This window comes from Bidens hawaiensis, unplaced genomic scaffold (assembly GCF_021521415.1).
Source record: "Bidens hawaiensis isolate Kalapana, Puna unplaced genomic scaffold, B.hawaiensis_p1.1 tig00019555_1, whole genome shotgun sequence".
Lineage (NCBI taxonomy): Eukaryota > Viridiplantae > Streptophyta > Magnoliopsida > Asterales > Asteraceae > Bidens > Bidens hawaiensis.
Genome location: NW_027492968.1, coordinates 198,392 through 221,170, shown reverse-complemented (window position 1 = coordinate 221,170; position 22,779 = coordinate 198,392).

Sequence of the window (22,779 nt, the reverse complement as noted above, 5' to 3'; positions counted from 1 at the left end):
TAATCAAAGGTAACTAACACACACAAGATTCACTCAAAATATTTCCAAATATATAATATTAATCATACAAATGACAATCTATCTAGGGTTTCTTGATGGGAAAGTTTATCCGTACAATTCTAAGAACGGTTGTCACTTAACAAATATTCTTTCTAATATCATATTCAACAGTTGCTTAGGAGGCGTGTCCTAATAATTCCTTTTATAGGCCTGACACCTTTTTTACAACTGTCATTCCTTCTAGAAACCCTAAATATATCGTACATATTCAAATTACATATTCAAAGCTATGCTAAGTGTAAAATATGTCTTCCGAGTAGGCTTTGTAGAAGTAAACTTCTCCGAGTAGACTTTGTGCTCTGCCTACCTTGTTAGACTTGATAACCTTGAAGTGTGCCCGGGAACAGTTTTCCGGGTATACTTTACTTGGAGTATTTTCCAAAGGAAAATACTCACCAATCAGACTTCAATCTTCTTGATTATATTAGACTTTGCCTGACATAATCCAACGAGCAACCTTGTTCTTCAAAGGTCCTATCAACTCTTTGCTTGGAATTAGCTTAGTAGCAAAGTGTGCTTGAGAGCACTGTACCCTGCTTGAGTTGAATCCTACCTGATGTTACTTGAGATATTTCATTGCACATCAAGCATACTCGGACCACTGTACTATTAAAGAATACCTTGCTCGATCTTCCAATTACATGGTTTCCTGAACTTGGTTAGCCAAGAGCTTACTATGAAGTAAAACTTACTCGGCTATGAAGAACAAACCTGCTTGATATAGTGAACCCTGCCCTGGTATCCACTAAAGAAGACTTCTTGAAGATAACATTGCCCGATAGGCAAAATATCATGCCCGGCTAAGTAAAAGCTTGCTCGGATGTCTTAGGTGTGCCCGGTTCTATACTTAGTCATTCAAGAGGAGGTTGAGAAGATTCCAATCTTCAATATGATCAGTTTTGGGTCAAATCTTGACTCAACAATCTCCCCCTAGATTGGAACACCTCAGCTGTCCCAAAACACCTCTATGGTTACTTTACATTGGATTAAAAATACACATCAAATTCAAAGTCAAATTACATAATAAAAAACAGAACCTAAACAAATTACATTATCAAATGCTGTCAGAAGACATTACAAATTAAAGCCTAAGCTAAAATCTTCATTTTCTTCAGAGGTGCTTGTTTATGCATGGAAAGTTCAACTTTCCTTGCTCTCTCAAGAATCTTAACAGTTCTGACTTCTTAGCACTTGTAGGCCTTTGCCTTTCTTTATAATCAGAGAGATGTAGTGCTGCAATCACAGTCAATTGCCATAGATTGTTTCTGAAGTCATTTTAGAGAAGATCTTCACAATCTCTCCATTTTCCATCATAACATTCAGATGTTCAGTCCTGGAATCATAAAATACCCCATTTGGCATAACATTGCAGTTGACTGAAGGATTTTTGGCTTTTACTTCAGCCTTGATAAAAGGTTTATCCATTTTCAAGTGTATCTACTTTGGTTTCTCTTGAGAAATTATCGACATTTTCCTTTTCTTTGTTAAGTTCTGTTTCGAAACAAAGGATGTTGTCTTGTTGCAGATTTGCTTTACTTTGGATTTCCTTTCATTGTCATTTTAGAAAAATCAATCATCTTTCTGGATATTCCATTGTTCTTGCCATCTAAAGTCTGAGCAGCTCATTTCTTCTTGTTTAACTGTTGTCCTTTCATTTTCTTGAAATTGCTCAAAATCTCTTTTCTTGTCATGACTTTTACTGAATCAAAGACCATTTTTCACCAAAAATTTGGTTTTCCACCATACATGCTCAACGTTTTCTGGACTTTCATCTCTTGTTCCAATTCATGTTTCAATTTCATATTTTTCAATTTAATTTCTTGAGCAATCTTCTCTTCACTCAAAGCTTTTGAAATTTTGTCAATAACAGAGTCTAGTTTCTCTTTTACCTCTCTCTCTGGTTCTTCTTGCTTAATTAGCTTGAGCAGAGATACTAGCACTCCATTTGGAATTTCTTTATCGTTTAAGCACTTTCAATTACTTCTTGTGGGACTTCCTTCTGATTATTATTCTTCACTTCATCCCTTAACTTTTTGTCATCTTCAAACAGTTTCATCAAGCTTTCTTGTTCTTCAAAATCTTTATAAGACAGTATTTAGCTTAGAAATTGTCTGTCTTGAATTCCTGTCATTCTTCGCACATAGACCCTTTTGGCTTCTACTTCAGATTCAACAATTTCTAAGATTGTTGACTTTTCTTTTGGTGAATTGACAATCTGAGTTTCATCACCTTCTAGAGCAATTTCTTTCCCTTTTAGTTTCTTTCTTTCTATAAGATGTTTCCTTTCATTTTCTGGAACTTTGCCAGTTTCAGCATCTAAACTATCTTCTTCATAGATTGAAAGAAGCTTTAGTGAATTCCCCCCCTGATTCAGTGATTTCTCCCCCTGTTTTGGGGCAGCTGAGGTCTTCTCAACCTCATTCATTAGGGTTTGAATTCTTTGTAATGCTTTCTTTAGTTCGTCAAAAATATGATGTTTGTAGGAACTAGGATTGCTTAGAGTTGGATCCATTTATGATTTTCTGTTAAAAGATGAACACACAATTGTCAGTTAGATCTATAACAGTGTATATATAAGAAGAATTAAGGTTAAAGTATAAAGAATATTTCAATTCAAACCGTTGTCTTGAATGGTATTGAAACCTACACACAAAATAAATGTAAGCAATCAGAAGGTTCAATATTGAAATATATAAAGACAATCTCTTTAATGGAAGTTAAGACAAACATTAAGTACATATCTGCAATTTAAACAGAAAAGAAAACTGTGAATAAAGTTCTTTTTAGTTTGCTTTTCTTTTGTATGTCAGATAAAGAGAGAATCTTGAAAAGTGTTTTGTCTTTTAGCTCATAAATTCCTTATCTATTTAAGGAATGGTTGCTTTGGAGCATGTCCAGAAATGGTAAAGTATGTAAAGATAAAGTAATTTATAAATAAATTTATGTAAAATGAAGAAAACTTACTTGAAATACCAGATTTCTTGAGAACTTAATCACAAGATAAATAACCAAGCACAAAACATCAAATAAGCATCCTTATTAGGAATCAATTAAGATACCCATATATATTTCTCAAATATAAATTAAATCAATTAATCTAGTATAAACCCTATCAGAATAAGAAACACATTAAATCAAGTATTCTTTGATGCATAGTGTGCCCGAGCAACCTTCCTAATGTATAGTGTGCCCGAACAACCTTCTTATGCAAAGTATACCCGAATTACCTTCCTTGAGTATAAAGTGCCCGAAAAGATATCTAACAGACAGTGTACCCGGAAAGTCAAATTTTGAAATTACCAAGTATATTAAGGGAACAATAGTGTACAGGGAATATAAGTGTGCCTGGAAGACAAAGTCTACCTGGAAACACTTGTAATTTCAAAGCAATCATAAACACAAATAACACATAGCATGCTCGGAATGAGATTTAAACATAAAACACCTAAGTGTGCTACAGTCTAAAATTTCCAAAGCGTGCCTGGAAATCCTATGTTAGCAATTAGCTTGCTAGGATAATCATATTCAAACATCAGGTATGCCCGGGAACTAACTAAACAGTTTAGTCTACCAGAAAAATTTCAAATCATCAAATCATACCTGAAAATGACAAAACTTAGACCAAATCATCTAAGTATGCCTGGAAAGGTTATAAAGCATCAAACCTTACCCGAAATACGTACTCAATCATAAACAATCAGGCTTGCCCGGAAAGTGACTAGAATAGTAACTCTACTCGAAAAGGATCAAATACTTCAAAGCATTCCCGAAATTAGTTAACTTAGATAAAAGTATCTAAGTGTACACAGAAAGGTTATAAAACATTAAACCTTACCCGAAAATACATATTCAACTATTTTGTGCCCGGGAAGGTTAGAAAACATAAAACCTTGCCCGAACCTACATATTCAACCTATTAAAGGCAAAATGCAACACACTTGTCAGGGACATTTGTCAGTTATATCATTACAGATCATAGTTTAAGAGCAAATGGTGCATTAGAGATCAAATTTCAGTTATGTTTCTCTTCAAAACTATTTGTTTCATAAATTGAAAAGATCTCAAGAATGGGATCATATTGACTAAGTAGCTTTCTCAATACTTCATTCTCAGCATTATTATGACAACATAGACAGGTCAATAGCAGGTCTAGACTTAACATGAATTTCATCTCTTTGGTGATATGATTAATTTCATTTAATGTGCATGATTCTTAATGGATAAAGCAAGTTGTTTTATGATGCTCCTACTATTCTCAAGGCTTATTTGGCTTTCTTCAGATAACCCTAATTTGAATTTGAACCCTTGGATTTGGTCAAAATTTAATGACAGAACATATTTTTGAAAATTTATCAGATATTTCTTTTCAAATCTACAAACATATGTGAGGTTGAACATTGGACTTACATGCCACGCAAGTCGGACTTACAATCCTTTCATTCAGTATGTTTAAAGGACTTATATGATTGCCTCCACCCCTATAGTTCTAGAGTTAACCCTCATGTTTGCATTTACTTTTAAAATGTTTTTGTGAAATTCAATCAACTTTTGGTTGATATAATATTTAATAATTATGCTGTTCACAGATGTTCTTTGTCATTCTTTTAAATTTGTCAATTCATTATGGTGACCAAATACCAACATGCTTGTGTATGACTGGATAATCACTTTTCTGCCTATCATTTGGAAAGATTTATATAGAAACATGCATAGACATCAATGTAACTCCACATAAGACATTGCAGTTCTTTATGTTTATATCACCTTAGAATTTAAACATCATGAGAAAGAAACCATACATGTTAATGACTGTACTAAGTGCCCTTTTGGCCTATTAAAAATCCATATGATTAGCTAAGTAGTCAATGTACTATTATTTCCCATTTTAAATCAGCTTTAAATTCAGACACCCCAATATCATTTGTTTGACTGGTAAATGGCTATCCTGTTTGACAAGAAGTGGTCAACAGGACCAAACATATAAGTGAGTATATGTCCTTTCAAATCAGAATTATTGACATATCTTTAAGTGAATTAATAGAAAACAAGTTACAAATTGCCCCAAATGCTTTCAGTTTTCCAGGTTAATGGCTATCCTATTAGCCTGAAAACAGATGACATGACCAACATAATCAAGTATATGCTTTTCCAACTTGTGCAAAATGACATAATATTTAGCAAAAGTAACACTTGAGACTTTTCAATGAAAAATTCCTTCTTTTAAGCTTCTATAAAGTTTGAACTGAATAGTATTATCATATCTCTGCACCATTAACAACTTGCTCATGTTTTGATCAAAATTTTTGTGATTATGCAAAATTCATTGGAAAATTCATTTTATCATTCTAATTTTAACATAAAGACATATTTTTACATAAACAGTTGTAACATATTCAAATCTTAATCAGACATAACATCATCAAAACAGACAGACATTACTAACATTCATAGTCTATCCTATCCTAATAACATCATTTGATTAGATAAAACACATATTCAAAGAACAAATCATGATATTAGATAAGCATTTAGTTATATTAGACAATTCACAATTACTTATCATAACATCAAGATATTTAACTGATAAGTAATCATAAGCATCACATGACACCTAAATTTCGTAGATAAACATTTAAGCACATATCAGTTAACATCAAACAAGTAACATATTCATTCAACATTCAGTGTGTGATCTCAATAAAAAATAATCAGTCAGCATATAGAGACACATACTGAGCACACATCCTTAATCAGACCTCATCTGAGTTGATCATCCCCAGGGCTCTCAATAGAAAGTTAAACCTGTTTCTGTCAAGTGGTTTGGTGAATAGGTCAGCCAAGTTGTCACTTGTATCAACTCTCTTCATTTCAATCAAACCTTTTTCACTGCAATCTCTTATGAAGTGATGTCTGATTTCAATGTGCTTAGTCTTTGAATGTCTTTGAATGTTGAACTGGATTTTTAAAAGTAAAATATGCAGCAGTATTATCAATAAAAATAGGAGTGTTCAGAAAATTCAAACCATAGTCCAGCATTTGGTTATGAATCTAGAGAACTTGGGCACAACAAGCAGATGCAGCTATGTATTCAGCTTCTGCAGTTGATATGGACACAGTGGTCTGCTTCTTGAATTGCCATAACACCAGCCTGTCTCCCATAAATTGACATCCACCTGTGGTTTACTTCCTGCTTATGTTGCACCCATCATAATCACTGTCTGTGTAGGCTATCAAATCAAAAGACTGGTTGTTTGGATACCAAATCCCCAAGTCTGGTCTTCCTTACAAGTATCTAAAAATTCTTTTGACTGCATTCATGTGAGAAATTTTTGGACTTGATTGGAACCTTGCACAGACACATACAGCATACATAATGTCAGGTCTTGTAGCAGTTAGGTACATCAGGGATCCAATTTTGGCTCTATATTCATGTTCATCCACAGGCTCCCCCTTTTCATCAGCTATCATCTTTTCTTTGGTGTCCATTGGAGTTGAAGTTGTTTTGTACTCTTAACATTTGAACTTACTCAAAATGTCCTGCACATATTTAGTTTGGTAAATGAAAATCCCATCAGCCTTCTGTTGAACTTGCAGTCCCAGATAGAAGTTCATTTCTCCCAAAGAGCTCATGATGTACTTGGATTTCATTACACCTTCAAACTCCATACACATTTGTTCATTTGTTGAACCAAAGATGATATCATCCACATAGACTTGTAACAGCAGTAAATCTGATCCCTTTCTTTTGTAGAAGGTGTCTTGTCAATGGCTCCCCCTTGGAAACCATTTTCAAGAAGATGGTTTGATAACTCATCATAGCATGCTCTAGGAGCTTGATGCAATCCATACAAGGCTTTGTCTAACTTATATACCCTGTTAGGATACACGGGATCCTCAAAACCTGGAGGTTGAGCAACATACACCTCTTCATCAATCTTTCCATTTAAGAATGCAGACTTGACATCAAGCTGGAACACCCAAATGTTTTTTGAGGCAACATATGCAAGAAAAATCCTGATAGCTTCAAGTCTTGCAACTGGTGAAAAGACTTCCTCAAAGTCTATTCCTTCTTATTGAAGGCATCCCAGTACCACAAGTCTAGCTTTATTCTTAATCACCAAACCCCTCTCATTCCTTTTATTTCTAAAAACCCATTTTGTTCCAATTGCAGACTTATTTCTTTTCCTATCAACAAGATCCCAAACATGTAGATCTCTGAATTGTGCCAACTCCTCTTGCATAGCTTCTACCCAACTATTGTCCTTAAGTGCTTGAACAATGTTCTTTGGTTCTATTTGGGATAGAAAGCAGGAGTACAAACAGTGTTTGCAGATTCAGAATGACTTCTTGTAACTCTTTCATGTATATCACCAATGATGTTTTCAGAAGAATGATTCTTTTCAACATAAGGAGTTTGTACTATCATATCTGCAGACATACTTATGTCAAGATTTGATTCATTGAGTTCAGGTTCTTCAATGATTAATTCTGTTTCAGCATCATGAAACTCTTGTGCTTCTTCATTGTTCTGTCTTGAGGTAGATGCACCATTGTTTCCTATATTCATTTTCAAACAAATCTTGAAACCTTGCAGTTGTTTCACCTTCTTCTTCATTTGTTTGGTTGCTTGAGTTTACCTCATCCTGAACTTTATCATTCTGCACTTCTTGATTATCTTGATTAACATCCGCATGATTTATTCTGGACTGTGATTGTTTTCTTGATTATTGTCTTGAACTTGTTCAACAATTTCACTTGAGGAATCCATTATAAATGTATATTCATTTTCTTTTTTAGCAACCTTCTTCCACAACCTCTCCAAGTCCAATGTCTTTCCAATATTCTCTTCAATCACACTGGTCTTGTAGAAAGTATCACAAAGTCTTCAGGATAAATCTTGAAGGACTTTATTAATTTCTCAAGATCAAACAGCCATGCTGCACCATCAACTGTGTTGAACTGATTTTCATTGAAAACTATATCAGATGATTCAATAACACTCAAATGGTCTTTCACGTATACCCTATAGGCTTTTGAGTGTGTAGAAAATCCAACAAAGAAGCAATCCAAGGATTTTGCTTGAAACTTGTTTAAGTCGTCCTTGGTGTTCAAAAGAGAACATTTGCATCTAAAAGGCTTAAGAAACTTGATGTAGGGTTTTCTATTGAATAATATTTCATATGGAGTCTTGTTATGTCTTTTGTTGAGAAGTACCTTGTTCTAAACATAGCAGGCTGTGTTATTGGCTTCTGCCCAAAATGTAACTAGTAAGTTAGCATCTGCTATCATGGTTCTTGCAGCTTCAATGAGTGTTCTGTTTCTTCTTTCTGCAACACCATTCTGTTTAGGAGTTCTAGGAGCTGAGAATTGTTGAAGTATCCCTTTCTCTGCACAAAATTCTTCAATCACTCCATTTTTGAACTCAGTACCATTACCACTTATCATCACTTTCACCTCTTATCAAGTTGATTCTCAATCCTAGTTACACAACCTTTGATCAACTCTGCAGTCTCATCTTTTGTGCTTAGGAAATAAACCCAAGTTTATCTTGAGTAATCGTTAATGATCATCAGGCAATAACTTTTCTTCCCAATACTTGGTACACTCACAGGACCAAAGAGATCCATGTGAAGTAATTCAAGTGCATTATCAATTGAATTGATGAGCTTTGACTTACGAGTTGACTTGTGTCGTTTGCCCTTTTGGCATGAAAGACAATTGTCTTCCAACTTGAACTCCCTTGTAGGTAAGCCAATTACATGCTCTCATTTCACAAGTTTGTTCATATTCTTCAGATTCACATGACATAATTTCCTATGCCATAATTTTGACTCATTTTCAGTGGCTTTGGAAACAAAACATGTACCACCTCTTGAAACAGCTTCCTTCATGTTGAGCTCATATAGGTTGCCATTTCTAGGTGCCATCATCATAATCATTTCAGGTGGGATTACAAATTCAGGTTTTAAGATGAAACAATGTGAGTCATCAAAACCAACTTTGTAAAAGTTATCACACATTTATGATATGCTTAGCAGATTATACTGCAGGCCTTCAACATAAAATACATTATCAAATGAAACCTTTCCATTTGTTAAAATTCTTTTTCCAACTATCTTTCCTCCATTCTCATTCCTGCACATAAGAAATAATTTTATTAGTTGAGTGATGAAGTGCAAGCCATCTCTACTTGCAGCTCATCAGTTTCAATTTTAGTAGTAGCATTTGAAGTGAGTGTTGTTGGATCAAGATCTTCATGAGTCACTTCAAGATTTTCTGAATTGTCAGTTTCATAACCACACTCTCTAGGAGTTTATACAAAAGAAGTTGTGTTATTGTTTTCACCATATGCACTGTCAGCTTCTTGCACAACATAATCTTTCCTTTCAGAATAGTCTCTCACATCAATTGTCTTTTCGACTTTGGTTTCAACCTTGGGTTTCCAAAGAAAACCTTGAGGTTCATAACCATGTTTCAAAAGATACTTTTTATCACCAGTGAGTTCAGTTGGTTTCTTTCTAGGAAAGATACCTCTGTTCTTTGTCTTGTCACTTCTTGGTGAACGTTGAGAGCTGTCAGATTTGACTGATTGTGTGTCTTGTTTGGGACTGATTCTCAAGGGTTGAACACCCTTTTTCACAACCTTCTCAGTCTTCTTAGGAGACTTGCTTCTCCTTACTGATTTTGTCACCGATTTCTTTGTCTTGACCTCAGTCTTCTTTTCATTCTTTGTTTACCCAGTTGATTTAAATTCATCTTCACTAATGGTTTCATTTTCACACTCCTTTCCTTTTCCCAGGTATGCATCATACTTCTGCTTATACAAAACAAAGTCTTGTCCATACTTTGCTTCATCCGGGACATGAAAGGGTTTGAATTTGAATCTCTCATTACATGAGTCAGTGTGATGACCATACTCATCACACTTCTTACACCACACCTTTCCTTTATATTTTTCATGTTCACTAGCTTTCTTGAACCTTTCACTTGGTTTAGGTGCCTTGATTCCAAGTGTCTTTTGAGTTTTCAAACTATTATAATCAATTGAAAAATGAACAAATTCCTCAATCTTGATAACTTGTCTTTCAACTTTGCTTTTGACAAAGACAATCTTTTCCATAATCATAGGTTCCTCATCACTGCTTTCTTTGTATCTTGACTGCCTCTTTTCATATTCTTCCAGAGTTTCCATTCTCCAATATCAAGAACCTCATAACTAGAAAAGATTGGATAAACAGGGATAAAGTTTTTAATTTCAATTGTTTCAGTCACCTTCTTCTTGTTGTTTTGCTTTATCCTCTCCAACACAGCCTTGCTTGGAGGCCTTACTACATTGTAGCTTACCTTCTTCTTTTCATAGGTGTCATAAGAAACCTACTCTTCTATCTCTTCATTCTTGGTGTAACAGGTGGATACACTGGAAGTTTGTCAATAGATTCTGGTTTCTTGTATCTTCTTCCTCTTTCAGCTTCCTTGATCGGTTCATCTGTGATCTGATCACTCAGATCACTCAAATCATCAAAGTTCAGATCATCAGACTCAAAGTCATCCTCAGAGACTTGTATTCCAATTGATTTCTCTTCTTTCAATTCTTCCTTGACAACAAATTCACCTTATTCATTTACCTCGATATTCTTGTATAGATCAACAAATTCCCTTTTATCATCAAACACTTCTCTATACTGTTGAAGATAGGCATCTCTCTTCTCTTTGTCAACTCTGGGCATAAAGTTGCTGTTGAATGGAGGTGGAACTGCTTGGTATTTGTCTTCTTCTTTCACTTGGTTCAGAATTCCACATATGTTTCCTGTGGAAACCAAGTTCTTCAAGAATTCATTTTCAACTTGCAGTCTTGTGTTCTGCACCTTTTCTTCAACAATCATCTTTTTCAATCCATCAATCTCAGTGGTGTATCTTTTTTGGCTCTGTAACTACTTATGTAGTCATCTTCTAAACTTTTCATCTTTTCTTCACTTATCAGCTCACTAGCCTCATATCCATTTATGATACTTTGCTTCCGAAAACACTCACTTTGCTTCAAATAAGACCTTCCATTTTGTAAAGTTTTCCTGTCCATAAAGTCTTGGAATCTTATTAGTAGAGACTTCTTGTTCTTCGTAACCAGACATTTTGAAAATCAAAAGCAGTTGATTCGAAAAAGGATAAGTTTAAAACACCCAGATCTGAAAACCGGTTGTTCAGATTTGATGAATCTGGTGCGAATAGAACAAGAATCAGAGGTAAAAATTTAAACTTTAATTGAAATAAGGAAGAGAAAACACCGGAAAGATGTAGATCTGGACAGAAATGAAGAACATAGCAGCTGACGTCACTCTTTAATGGAACAGTATTCTGCTGACGTCATTGTTCTTAAAATCTTCAATCAGCAACAATTTCTTACTAAAATGGCAGTGACTAGCTCTTATACCACTTGTCAGGTCCCCTATTGTTGAAAGATCGATAACAAATTAAGTCAAAACTCACACAATAAAGTGTTGACAAGAGAGTTAATGACGGGTTACTATATTTAGAAACAAAACCGTTTGATAAAGGCGGAATCAATAACAAATGATTTGGTTGCTGAACAGTTAATCAAAGGTAACTAACACACACAAGATTCACTCAAAAGATTTCCATCTATATAATATTAATCATACAAATGATAATCTATCTAGGGTTTCTTGATGGGAAAGTTTATCGTACAATTCTAAGAACGGCTGTCACATAACAAATATTCTTTCTAATATCGTATTCAGCCGCTGCTTAGGAGGCGTGCCCTAATAATTCCTTTTATAGGCCTTACACCTACTTTACAGCTATCATTCCTTCTAGAAACCCTAAATATATCGTACATATTCAAAGCTATGCTAAGTGTAAAATAAGTCTTCCGGGTAGGCTTTGTTGAAGTAAACTTCTCCGAGTAGACTTTGTGCTCTGCCTACCTTGTTAGACTTAATAACCTTGAAGTGTGCCCGAGAACAGTTTTCCGGGTATGCTTTACTTGGAGTATCACCAAGCAAACTTCAATCTTCTTGATTATATCAGACTTTGCCCGACATAATCCAACGAGCAACCTTGTTCATCAGTGGTCCTATCAACTCCTTGCTTGGAATTAGCTTATTAGCAAAGTGTGCTTGGGAGCACTGTACCCTGCTTGAGTTGAATCCTACCCGATGTTACTTGAGATATTTCATTGCACATCAAGCATACTCGGACCACTGTATTATTAAAGAATACCTTTCCCGATCTTCCAATTACTTGGTTTCCTGAACTTGGATAGCCAAGAGCTTACTCTGAAGTAAACCTTACTCGGCTATAAAGAACAAACCTACTTGATATAGTGAACCCTGCCCAGGTATCCACTAAAGAAGACTTCTTGAAGATAACCTTGCGTGATAGGAAAAATATCATGCCCGGCTAAGTAAAAGCTTGCTCGGATGTCTTTGGTGTGCCCGGTTCCATACCTAGTCATTCCTGAGGAGGTTGAGAAGATTCCAATATTCAATATGATCAGTTTTAGGTAAAATCTTGACTCAACAAAATGCAAAGTGGCAAGTTGTCCTAAATTAGTATTAATAAGGAAGGGAACTGAGCATGTGAGTCGGTCATTTAATTTGTTAGAAAGTAAAGGCTCGTGCATCATGCAATGAGAGAAGGTGTGGCCCTGGATTGTCAGTAGATCTCTTTTGTATATGTTTCTCTATAATTCTTTTTACATATTCAATCAAAGGTTCCCTTCCCGTTATCCAATGTTTCTTACAATCATCATAGTATCATTCATTTATGCACTTGTTTACATTAACAATTGATGATTGTTTTCCTAATGATCAAAATATCTATCATTGGTCCGACCTAGCCTGGGACCAGCTGATTATTTCCTATTGTTTTTCTTCATGGAAACTTGCACGAATACTCGTCTTGATAATCAGGATTCTCAGATCAAACAGCTCCAAACCGATGTCGATGAAATCTGAATTTCCTTACAATCTTTAAAGGCAGAACGCAATGAATCTAGGGAGTTTCAGAAATTTGTTCTCTTATGGATGGCTAAGCAGGATAAGAAAGTGATGTCGGATTCTTCAGATTCAGGGGTTTCTGGCGGGAGTTTCGTCTTTTCGGGTTCCATATCTTAACAAGGAACCTCTAACGCGTCTGAGTCTCCTCTTCCGTGGGCCGTTAAGAAGGTAAAACTTCCTGATTTCTCTGCTTTTGATCACAAGGTTGAATCTAAAAAGCAAATTTGTATTTCGATTTAAATCGGACTTCAGATGATGCTCGTCCACAATTGGCTCAATTGAGCATGGTTGGCGTTGCACAACACTGGTTTACCATCATCACCCAAGTGCACCCTACCATCTCTGGGCATAATTTTTAATCCGAATTGCTTCAACGATTTAGTGGATTAGAAATCCAAAATCCGTATGAACAGTTAGCTACAGTTAAACAAGGTGATTCCATTTATGATTACATTGATGATTTTGAATTTCTTCTTTCCTTGGTTCCTCGTTTACCGAAATCACAAACAATCGGTTATTTTGTGGCTGGGTTGAAGGACGCTGTGAAGAAATGGGTCCGTCCTCATCGTTCCAAACACGGTTAGATGCTATGTATTTGGCAAAAGAAGTGGAACTGATGATCCGACCAGATTCGGATCAGGCTACGTTGGGCCGTTTTCGTCATCTTATGTAACGATTCCGACTAAACCAGGTATACCCTAACCGGTAGACCATCGTTACGTCATATTTAATGTCTGGTACATGAATTACCACAGTAATTATACGAGGATACATGGTTCACTGTATTGATTGTACGTGAATATATAATTCATCGTATTGAATATGCGATCAATCGATCGATAGTTATTGAAACCCGAACGAATCGAGGGTTCAATTATTGACGATATCTATAATATTTAGTGATTCTACGAAGCATTAATGCTTCGGGATAAGTAAAGTACGGCACAGAAAAAGAATTTTCGATTTAATGGTACGTCGGTACGTTAAACGAAACCTTTAATACCAAACCGAGCAAGAGATGATCGATCAAGCCGAAAAAGATGCGCGATAGTTAATGATATGATGTTTTAAGTTAATAAATGTCATGGTTTAAGTTTTTAAAGTTTTTAAATCGGTTTTATATAAATTTCATTTTTAAGCCGAAAAACGACCGTTTTAGCCTCGTTTTAAGCCGAATCAAACATTTAACCGAAAAACGAACTGAACCAGATTATCCAAAAACATTATCCAGATTGCCGAAATCCGAACATGTGGCCAAGAATGGAGAAGTGGGTCCCACCCCACCCCCTATCTTGACCGATCGGACCCAAAGGGGGATTAAACCCCATTCATTTCTTTTTTCCATCAAACTCTTGCAACATCCATCAATCCTCTCCAAAGTATGATTCAAAAACCGAGAGTTCTAGCAAGAAAAACGAGGTAATGATCGAGTTATGCACGTGTTCATCTTCGTTTCTTGAGTTTGTTTGCAAGAAAATGAGGTTTCAAAGATGAAAACCGATTCTTGCATGATCAAGTGATGTATACGGGTTATACAAGGGATCTTGGTCCAAGAAAGGAGTTAAACGAATCAAAAACGAATTTTTACGGTTAAATCTTGTTTTGAATCATAACCGAAACTATAGTGTAAGAGGCTTGATCGTGAGTGTAACTTGCTTGGTATTGTGGTATGTTGGCTGTAGGTTCTGTATTTAGTGGTAGATAAGGCGGAAAGACGAGTTTGTAGCTTGTAGTGGCGGAAAACGAAAGGTATATTCGGTTTATGTTCGGTTTTGGAAATTTGGACAGATTGTGATGTGTTTGGAGTTAGGTCATGAAATTTTACAGAGGTGTTAAATACATGAAAATATGAGTTCTGTGAATGTTTGGTAATTTTTGGACAAAGGATGAATATTTGGTTAATTTAATGCTCGGTTTTGGCCAAAAATGGTGAAAAAATAGTTAAATATCATGAAAAATTCTGGAAAATTCCATATAAGTTGTTTATAACATGTATAAGTCACACACAAAATTTTAGGTCCGTTGGAGAAGTCTATGTAGGCTTTTCGGTTAAACGAGTTCTAGGGTTTTCTAGCTCGGTTTTAGAGAAAATGGCATGTAAAATGAGATTATGGTTCTGTAAAAATTACAGGGGACTATGTGTATGGCAGGGGACATCCAGGAAAAATTTGGGATTTTTATAAGATCGTTTGGTATTTACGACATATTTAGTGTTTAAATGGTGTTTAAAAATAGATAAATAAATTTTAAATATAGAAATTAATTCTGGAATATTTTTATAAAATTCCCCACTGTCAAAAACTGATTTGTGCAAAATTTCAAGATCCGAGATTAAACGGATAATTATTTGTGCAAAAACAAACTTTTAAAGTCTAAAACGCATAAACCGGTAAAGTTCGTCTGAACGAACTGACTGGTGCATAAAAACCCTAAAAATGAACTATTTTCTTATAATTGAGTTAAACAAGTAAAAATAAATCATCCGAAAATAATTCGGATGATTTGAGTAATTTTTAACCTATTTTAACAGTTTCCAGTACGCCAAAGACGGAAACGGGTCCCGCGGCCAATCGGGACGTCTAAACCGAGCTCTAATTTCACCACTTTAATTAAATGATCAGTCAACGACTATTTTCGGGTCGTGTGTGACCAAACTCATTTTGAAACATAAAAACGAATAACCGTGCTAGGCACGTAAAACGGAAAAACGACTAATAGTAATTTTGACTAGTAAACTCTAAACGATATCACAAACTGAGTCCGAAGAAGTGTTTCTGGGTTAACATTGCCCCCGGAATGGGTACAGTACTGGGTGGACAGTGTCCCCAGATGTACCAGTTGATACAGTTAAAGATTATATAAACAATAATGGTATAATAACGATCGTATGGATCATATTACAGATTGGACGTGTTAACTGATAATGATTATTGTTACCTGCTTGCATGTGCTAAGGTGAGTTTCACGAGCCCCTTTTTCTGAATTGTTTTTAAATATTTTCTCGGGGCGGAAGCATGTTACTTCTGAAATGTTTAAGTACATACTGAACGCATGGATTTGCGTGGATTTATATATATTTTATTGTACGGGAATCGTACGGAAATGTACTAAGATGGTAATTGTCTGAGTTGCTAACATTCTAAGGCCCCGGAACACGAGTGATTAACTGAAAGCCGGTAGAGTGTGGATAGTACTATTGGTCTGACAAACCCAACTGGTCCGGCATGGATTTGCTGATGTATACTCGAATAGAATGATTACCCATACACAAAGAGGTGTTGGAATCATTATAGCATAGTTGGTTGTTCGTTCGTAGGTGGTATACCGTGTATGCCGGATATACGAATAGACACGGATATTATAACTCCGTGGTACGTAATCGTTTGGTGCTCACGGTGAGCATGTATCGGTTATGCTAACATGTAGAAGGATATTAAAATCAAGTATATTAAACATTAACCTTTGTTGAGAAAGATCTATATGTCGGTTGGTGACAAGGTTTATGAAACATATTAAAACGTTAACCGACGTCAGGTTAAGTCCATATGTTATTATACTTGTGGGACATATATACTAGATACTGGTATGTGTAATATGTATGATAATATTTGGTGTGTATGTGTACCTGCTGTTATGATTGAACTGGTAACGAGTTATACGGTGAGATTGGTATTGATTACTGCGTATGGGATGAGTACGGTAGAATGACATAAAAGAGTAACTCCAATGATGGAGATTAATATGATTCAGTTGATTGCTCAAAGATAGCAGATGATGATACCGAATGTCGTATCACAGATCACTGCTAGTGTTGATGCAAATGTGATTGCTGACTTATAGATCGAGGAATCACATGATTATGAATATTTTAATTCTTAGTGTTATTACTAAGAGTGATAATGTCTCACCAAATACTATTATGTCTACAAGTATTAGTTATAAACTAAACATGAATAATAGTCGTAATGAATTAGATCCGGTATAAGGATATGTTTGTTGGTTGTGTTAAGGAAACTATTAATAGTTTACTGATGGTAAAGGGAGGAATAGATTGGCAATTGGATAGAAAAGATTGAAATGGTTAAGGATGTTGGTAAGAGTCTTGAACATTTTGTAGTGAAATATGCTACAGATATGTTGGTAGATTATGTTGTATCGTGATGGAACACGATGGTACAAAATTATAGTTAGAAAATTTTTACTCAGACGATATGGTTAGAATTTAAAATTCTTGTGCTAGAGCACTTTTATTCGAGTAATTAAGTTCAGAGATTGGAAACTGAGCTAAGGAAGATAGAAATGTTGTGTGCTGATCACTTAGAACACGCTAATCGTTTGAAGGAATGGTCATGTCTGGTAACATGGCTAATTACTCCTGAAACTAAGTGAAGTAAGCGCTATATTGGGGACTAACTCCATCGATAAGGAGTATAGTCAATCCTGTAAAATATACAACCTTTGGAAGGGTTGTGTCGCAAGCCAGCATTGATATATTTGACTCTATGGGAAGCGGAATGGAAGGACGTTAGGTGAGACGTCAAGTGTTAAAGAAGAGAAATGATAAAGGAATAGTGCAAGATAGGCTTTTGAATGAGTAGGTATGTCCTAAAACCCAGAATTATACTGAGACTAGTTCTGGTGTGAAACATGAAACGCATGAAGGGTCCTTCCCTAAATGTGGAAAATATGGTTATCGGCAGGAAGAAGGATGTCGAGTGATAGTAGGCCACAGGTGTTGTAAAGCTGGATGTAATGCCCTAATTGTAGAGCCAATTATAGCCATGTGAACCGGCAACCCCAACCCATTCGTGTACAACCACTCTGAACCCAACAGCTCCAATAACAATCCATCCAAAGAAATCAAATTACGCCAAACAGTTGTACTTGCTATGAATGTGGCAATACAGAACGTTTCAAGAGAAATTGCCCAAAGTTGAACCAAGGTGTCGTTAGAAGACGAACCTCATGACAAGCATCAACCTCTGATCAAGCAAGGAGCCGTGCTTTTGTGATTAATTCGAATAAAGCCCGTCATGATCCAAAGGTGGTATTAAGTACGTTGTAGTTTTAAATCAATAGACTTCAGTGATATTTTTACGGTCGTCGATAGAAGTTAATTCCTGTTAACCTCCTATCATTTGGAAAGATACCGATTAGTGAAACTATAGAACCCTATACGGTAGAATCACTAACGGTAAACCCCTAATGGTTAACTAAATTGTTCGGAATTGTCCTATTATTCTGAACGATTAACCTTTCCTTATTGAACTACGACCAGTAAAGTTAAGAAGTTTTGACGTAATAGTTAACATGGATTGGCTAACTCAGCATGAAGCTGAAATCAAATATGAAAAGCAGATGATTAGAAGCTCTCTTCGGACGATGAAGCAATTAGATACAGAGAAAAGTGTACGGTATTATGTTACCACTCTAATCTCATCTTGAGATGTTATAATATTTACGACAAGAAGACGTGGTGTATTTAACAAAAGCGATTGCCAAAGTATTTAAAAGAAAACATATAGAAGATGTTTCGGTGATACTTGAATATCCAGAAGTTTTCCGAGAAGAACTTCCTGGATTACCGCCAACCCGACAGGTCGAATTCAGAATCGATTTAATACCTCAAGCTGGCCCTGTTGCTAAAGCATCTTACCGACTTGCGCCAACTGAAATGCAAGAATTATTGGATAAAGGTTTTATACGACCTAGTTAGTCACCATGGGGTGCACCAGTGTTATTTGGGAAATGAAGGACGGAAGTGTTAGGATATGTATTGATTAGGGAGAATTGAATAAAGTGACGAACAAGAATAGGTATTCACTTTTTCGAAGGAAATGATCTGTTTAACCAACTGCAAGAGGCGATTTATTTTAGAAAATTGATCTTAGATATAGTTATCACCAAATGAGAAATCCAAGAGGAGGACGTTGCAACAACAGCGTTTCGGACTCGTACTGCCATTATGAATTCTTATTCATGCCGTTCGGGCTAACAAATGCCCAGGCAGTGTTCATGGAACTCAAGAACCGAGTCTGTAAACTTTATTTTGACAAACCTTTCATAGCATTCATTGATGATATTTGATATATTTGCAACGTAAAGAAGAGCACGAACGACGGTTAAGGAAAATTGTGGAAGTATTAAAGCAAGAGGAGTTGTACGCGAAGTTTTCGAAATGTGATTTTGAATACAGAAAGCATAATCCCTTGGTCATGTTGTAAAGCATCAAGGAATACACGCTGATCCGAGTAAGATAGAAACCATTAAAATTGGCAGTCACCCAATGCGCCAAAGGAAACGCGCCAATTTTTAGGACTAGCCGGAGACTATCAGCGGTTTATTAAAGAAATTTTAGCATTACCCAACTCATAATCCTTTGTACGACGCAAATGTACAAATTTTATAGATGATAAGAGACCGCAGTCTCATATTCATCGAAGATGGGTCGAGTTGTTAAGCGATTATGACTGTGACATCCGTTATCACCCCGGCAAGGCTAACGTTGTAGCCGATGCCTTGAGTAGGAAAGATCGGGTTAAGCCATTGAGAGTGCGAGCACTGGGGATGATAGTCCAGTCGAACCTTTCGGACCTGATACGAGTGGAAAAGAAGGGACTTTACGGCAACGAGAAGAATTTCGAACAGCGCGTGGACGAAATTCTCTATTTCAAAAATTGGGTTTGGATTCCGGCCCTCCATGACCTTCGTGAATTAATCATGGACGAAGCGCATAGATCGAAATATTCCATGCATCCGGGATCGGATTAGACTATTGATGATACGAATATCTGAAAGGATGTTGTTAATGACCGAGTGTGGAGAAAGATATGGTTACGTATGTTGGTGAAAATTTAAGTTATGCAAGAGATAAGGCTGCATACCGAAAACCCTTGGGAACGCCACAACGACAGAAAATTCGCCAATGATAGTGGGAATAAATTACAATGGGTTTCGGGACGCAAATTCCCAAGATATATCAAAGGCTTGAGGTAAATTGGGTAATCGCGGATCGATTAACCAATCCTTGCATTTCATCCCAATCCATGTCGATTACCACAATGAATTCTAGCCCAAATTCATGATGGTGAAATGGTATCTCGTCTTGGAGTACCATTTTCAATTATCTCAGATCGAAATAGTCATCCTACTTCCAATATTGGAAGGCGGGGAAGGAAGCATCGAGTGCTTGAAGCTTTCTATGGGTGAAGTAATTATTACCAATTTGTTTGTAGGCTCCTGGACGGATCGTACACGGGACGTCGCTAACAACGCAGGTGCGGAATCCCTGCGTCGGTAGATACGAGTGTAGAGTATGTAGAGATCGAACACGAAAGCAAATAAACCAACCACGTTATATTGATAACAACCACGTGACCCGAGGTCACAGTTACAGACTATGACACGAACACGTTCACTGAACAACTGAAAACAAAACCCTAAAAACGACCAACTATGTAAACTGTTCGCTGAACAGTATATAAACACGACAACTTCGCCACAGGCGAAGTTGTCAATAACTTCGCTGATTCAACAAGTTCGCCATAGTGAACTTGTTGACAACTTCGCGTTTTACATAAATAATCATAATCAAAACATAATTACATTACAGACTCGATTATAAATGCTAGACTATGAACTACTGACACATGTACCAACAGACTCCCCCTTGGCAGTAGCTTCATATCTTGATCTTCAACTCTTGAGTCTTGTAATCTTGCATCTCTAAGCATGCGCCCCTTCTCTAACACATACCGACACCACCCGTTGATATTTCCTAGCTTGATCCTTCCAAGCAGGAATGTAGAAGATCTTTTTCTCGTTGAGCGCCTTCAGATCAGCCTTCGATAGATTAACAAGATGCATCGGGTCGTAAACCCGAAGTACTTCTTTTTCATCCTCATCTTCCATTACCGCCTCAGCTGTCTCACAATCCACGTACCACCATTTTAGATCTTTGAGCACGTCCTTGGGCATGAACTTCATCGGTACTTCTTTAAGGCACCGGATCGGTTTGTATTTCATAACCATCCAAGGTTTTCCATCAACTCTCAGACCTCTATCCTTGTCTTCGACAAGTTTTCCCTTTTGTGGTTTCAGTAGCTCAAACTTTTTATCTTTAACACACTCTTTCCACACGATCTTCGCAATAATTCTAGCCATGTTGTCTTCGCTTCTGTTTATCAATCCCAATCTGGCTAAATCTTTTACTTCACATTCTGGCAGTGTGTTTAGAGATCTCAACTTTCTCTGGAAGTACTGAATGCCATCGTACCTCTTGATCACGAAGAGCCGCAGCTGCTCGTCATATAACCAGCAGATAATACCTTTCTTGGCTTCCGCGTATCCCTTAATATTGTAACTTTTTCTGAACATCTTAGGGACCGCCGGCTTCTTCGTCTTTACGAACTAGTGGGCACAACCTTCCTTCCATTTCGGTTGTTCCTCCCACTCAGCATCTTCCTCAGCATTCTCATCACCCAAACCTGTTCCTTCAACCTCCGGAATCTCATGTTCCACGGAGTTATCAACAATCTCACTTTCTTCTAATACGTTTTCAACCGTAATCTGTTCTCCAATCCTCTCAATCTCATCCACTAGTAGCACATCATCTTCCATCATAAACTCATCATCCTCCTCATCCAACTCTTTCAATGCATCTATCACGTCTTCAACATCAGCATCAACTGCTACAACATCGTCACCAGCTGCATTTGTAGACTCCCCCTCAGTTGTGGAAGCCCCAAGAGCCTGAGAGGTTCTTGGCAGCTCACCACCTGCACCTGCTGGTGCATTGGGATCATCGTCATGATCTTCTCTTCGTTTCGTCCTCAACTCATCACCCCTACACGTCTTCTCCCCCTGAGATGCCAAGAATGCCTTGAAGGCATCTATTATTTTACCGTGTTCTACCAGGAGGGCTGCTTGTAGTCGATTGGATTCCACTAGGCTCTGAATGGTCTTTGTCTGATCAGCAATAATCCGCTCTAGTGAAGTAATCCTCTCGGAATCTGAAGTAGGCATTGGAGTTGGCGGGACATCAGCAGAAGTGACCGCAGGTGGTACACTTGGTAACCCTGCAGTAGAAGTGATGGTCGACTCCACAAATCGTGCAACTACCACCGGTGGATTAAGCGGTTGTGGTGGTAGAGACACAACTGTTGGTGCCGACGTCTCGACCGCTGTAACCTGTGCTGTAGTAGGAACAAGAGACATACCAGACAAGGCAGGTGGAGCAAAACGTACCAGCCTTGAAGATTCTCTAGCTCCCGAACCTGTACCTCTCTGTTCTCTTCTTGAACGTCTGAGCACAATCTGCACTGCCTCCTCTTCATCAACTTCATCCTCATCCTCGTCTACCGTTCTCGGTCTCTTTCCCGTAATCCTTTCCCGAGACACCATAAGTCTTCTCGCCTCAGCAAACGTCTCGTCTAGATCAGAGTCAGCTACCGAAGTAGCTGCTCTAGTAACATCCATAAACTGAGGACCCGAGACATCCATATCAAACACACCATGTACGCCAAAGGCAGCATTAAGGTCAACGTCTTCAGCAGTAGACACAGCGTGAGATACAGTAGCTGGCACAGCAGCAGAGGCAACATTAGAAACCACAGGCGCAGCTGATACAGCATGAGGTGCTGCCGCCTGATGTGGTTGGGGGTCTCTGAACTCGTCCCCTCCTGCAGGAACATACTCCGGATTG